The sequence below is a fragment of the Nicotiana sylvestris genome, chromosome 6 (genome assembly GCF_000393655.2).
Source record: "Nicotiana sylvestris chromosome 6, ASM39365v2, whole genome shotgun sequence".
Classification (NCBI taxonomy): Eukaryota; Viridiplantae; Streptophyta; class Magnoliopsida; order Solanales; family Solanaceae; genus Nicotiana; species Nicotiana sylvestris.
This window is the reverse complement of record NC_091062.1, coordinates 173,545,661-173,549,743: the sequence shown is the minus strand read 5'-3', so window position 1 is coordinate 173,549,743 and position 4,083 is coordinate 173,545,661.

Here is a 4,083-nt window from a genome sequence, read left to right as displayed (position 1 = left end):
TCAGAACCCCAGCCGCCTCTCACCGCTTCCACCCTGAAAGCCACCGGAATCCATGGCTTCCAGGGCTATGGGAGTCTTATACCTACCTCATGTTGCTCTTACACGCCTGATCTCTGAAGATTCAAGGCCTGGCCTCGAAGGTTTGCACCCAGACCTTTGCCGATTCAAGGTTCCAGAGTCATCGATGGCCTTGCTCCGGCATACCATGGTATTTTGAGCCTGGTTCTGACCTCTCCGACTTAGATCGGTGACCTTTTCAAAGCTTTTCTCATTTCTAGGGTTCTTCTGAAACCCTAACCCTTCGAGATTTTCTCCGATCTCTTTAGATCCGTTGTGTATCTGTGCTCTCTTTGAGTTTTCAAACGATCTCCCTAACTTTTCTTTCGAAAATTACTTTTCAAAGTCTTTCTTCTACGATTTAGAGTTTTCTGAAAATGCTTAAGTGTTTCTCTGACTTTCTTTTCCCTTTCTTTTGTGTGTATTTGCCTCTACTGTGTTCTATATTTTCCTTCTACCATGTATGTTCTTCTATTGTGCTTTCTATGTTCCGTTCTTCTATGTTCTTCTACTGTGCTTTCTATACTATGCTCTTGTATGCTTTTCTACTATGTCCTGCTATTTTCTTCTACTATGTTCTGGTATGTTTCGCCTACTGTATTCTTCTACCGTGTTCTTAAGTGTTCTTACTATTTTTCTTCTATTGAACTTTGTTTAAGTTTCTTTTAAAAGGATCTTCTTAAGCATGCTTTCTTCTACTGTTCTTATCAGTCTTTTCTCATCGTGTTTCGAATTAGTTTCTTTACTCTGTTTTCCTTGAACCCCTCTATTGTATTTACATGTTATTCATGAGTTCTGTTGTTGGAAGAAGCATGTTAGAAGTTTCAGTTCTTTTCTAAAACCTTTAAATATGTTTCGATTCGACTATTTGCCTCCTCATCTCTGCACTTGATTCAAGGTGGAAACCCTAGAATTTGGGGGGTTTGCCGAGGTTTGATTGAACTAGGGTTTTATTTTACAACCCTTAACTCTTTTAGACTGACTTTGAGTCTCTGAACTGAGTTTGGACATCTTTGTTTTCATACAATGCTGAACTTTTTGCTAAACTCTTCTATACTGGATTTTTTCTACTGATTTACACGACAGTCTTCTTTCATGCTCACATGCTCCTTATATATGATGAATTTTCCTCTAAATAGTTTCAAATTTGCAATTAGTGCAAACTTCCTTCTGAATATGGCTCGATTGATTTCTTTCCATTGTTTAATGATTCTCCCTATTACTCGGCCTAAGTTAAAACCCTTCTTCATCTTTTCTGACTCGGTTCATTCATGCAAAATCTTAGACTCTTTTGATTTACTATTTGTTAATTGATTTGCTTACCTTATTTGCACAAACCATGTATTTCAAAACCTTGTCCTTAAATAACTTTTTATGTATTTGCCCCTGATTGCATATTGCACAAAGTGCTTACTCGATTTCTTTCCTTAAATGGTTTTCACCCGTTTGAATCTGAATCCCTTAATTAAGGGAAGCCTTATGTAATTGATTGACAATTAGTTCCTTAACTATTTTTCTTGCCTTATTTCTGCCTGATTTTTACACTATAAAAGGCACAACCCTCTTCATACACTACAACATCAGAATCCTTCTAAACTCACACTCTATCTTAATAATATTCTCTTCTTGACTGCACTGTGGCATGTTTTACAAGACTTACTGCTTTCCTTTACTTGTTTCCCCTAAAACTGGTATGTCCTGATTTAATTCTTAGCACCACAATAATGTGTAATTACTGCTTTTGTATCCATGTTCATCTTCTATTTCTGTATATCTCAGCACTTAAATTAGCATGCTGATTTTCTTATGTGTGTTTTGTTATGAACCCTCATTCCTCTATCACCCCTATGTATTTTAAATGGTGACTTAAGGCATGGCAATGTAAGTTGTTGTCCATGAATTAAGTTTGAACCACTAGGGTCTTGACCTCTAAGCAAACAGGCCAGAGGGTGTGCCAGCATCTCTCATTGCTGGGTATGCCCTTCAGCCCGCTTTTTTGTTGCCTCTTGCAACTTCTCATTCCTATATACCCTTATGTGTAATGATGTAAGTTGCTTCCCTTTTTCCCTTTTCCCCTTTCAGAATCCTACTTCTGCACTTGCACTCTCTCTTAGTCCCTAAGTTCTGCCCCCCTCTTGTGAGCCTTGCCTTGGGACCTCAAGCTCCCTCTGAACTTGGACACCTGAGGTCTGGCCCTTCCACACTGCACCATGGCTTAATCCATGATACATTTGGGTGAAAGCACTGCTCGGAGTTCATATGAGACTCTTAGGGAACTCTGACACACCCCAAATAGGAGAAAGGCTTTGAAATATGATCTCTTGGAGTTGATTTACTTCATACTTCAGACAGGAAGTCTGAATCATGCTCTCCTTGGTTGTACTTTTTAATTTCTGATGTATTTTTCCTTTACTTTACTTTTTCTGGGTTGTAATAATTTTGTAATAAAACTCTCGGGGATGGTCAGTGAAGAGGGAGGGTAACTATGTATGCAAAAAGGGGTAGATAACATGCCTATAGGAGTTTATGAATTTTTGCATTCTCATATAGATACCATGTCTATAGGAATCTTGCATTCTCACATAGGTACCATGTCTATAAGAATTTATGCATTCTCATATAGATATCATGTCTATAGGAATCTTGCATTCTCATGTAGGCACTATGCCTATAGTTTATTTCTGAACTTCTGCATAGCTTATAGATATCCTGCCTATAGGAATTTTTGAATTTCTGCACATCATGTAGATATCCTGCCTATAGGTTCTTTCTGAATCTTGCATATGCATTCCTCATCAGGCAAACATGTTCGTAGGTCTTAAATAACCAACTGCATTTAGACATCATGTTCATAGGCTTAAACGACGAAGTACAGCATTTAGATGCCATGCCTATAGGATTTTTGCACTCTTGTTATGTCTGTAAAAAGGTTTAAAATCAACAACGCCTAGAAAGCATGCCAATAGGAATTAATAACCAAGTCTGAAACATCTCACTCGCCTACAAATCTAAAATCATTGTCTAACGTCTGCAGAATTTATGATCTTTTATCAAAACTCGTCTTTCCTGAATAACTGACAACCTTTTTCTAAAATCAGTATACTTCATCTTTTCTGAAATCAGTAGATATCATGCCTATAGGTTTTCGTCTAACACTTAGGCAAGCCATAGGACAGTTTATGAACTGAATCAGACTTTTATCAGCTACAACCAGCAGGCAGGCCTGATTCGGGCTTCTTATCTAAACTATGTAATAAATCAATCTGCCTTCACCGTTTAAGTTTTAATTAGACCCTAATAGTACATGCAAGTCATGCTACATTATGTGCTTTCTTTGGTTTAAAGGAGGTCTGTTTGAGCCCTTTTATTTGTTTATATGCTTCCCCAAACTTATTATATGTGTTTTGTTTGTCGCCTTAGTATTTTACCTTTTGGAACCACAAATAAGCCCAATACCTCCTCTCTCTAGGATTAGTAGTCCCAGGTGCCTCCGGGGCTGATAGGATTGGGGCAGGTAATAGCATGCAATAAGTAAACGAGACCATTCCGCGCTTTAATACTTTAACGGGGTGGGAAAGGGTAGACATGGATATTATGACCACGCGATAACATCACCTGTAGCCCCTCACTGAGGAGTGATTACCGGATGTTGTGTGGGGTGATCCATATTATTAATAAACCTAGGACCCCCCTTCCTTTTGTTTTCTTTGTTTCTTTTAAATCTTTTTAAACCATTTCTTTTAAGAAAATCAACTCTTTTTAGTTCTTTTTTCTTACTTTTGTTTATTTGTAACCATTACATGAAAATTCCCTCTTATTTGAAGCCTTTATTTGCCTATGTGTTATTTGCACTTAAGTCACAACAATAGTTTGGCCGGGAACCACACTAGTGGATCCTGAGGGGTGCCTAACACCTTCCCTTTGGGATAATTTCAAGCCCTTACCCAATCTATGGTTACTCAAAACAAACCCCTTCTAGTGTCCTAATGCACTTTAATCATTAGGTGGCGACTCTTCAATTCAAAA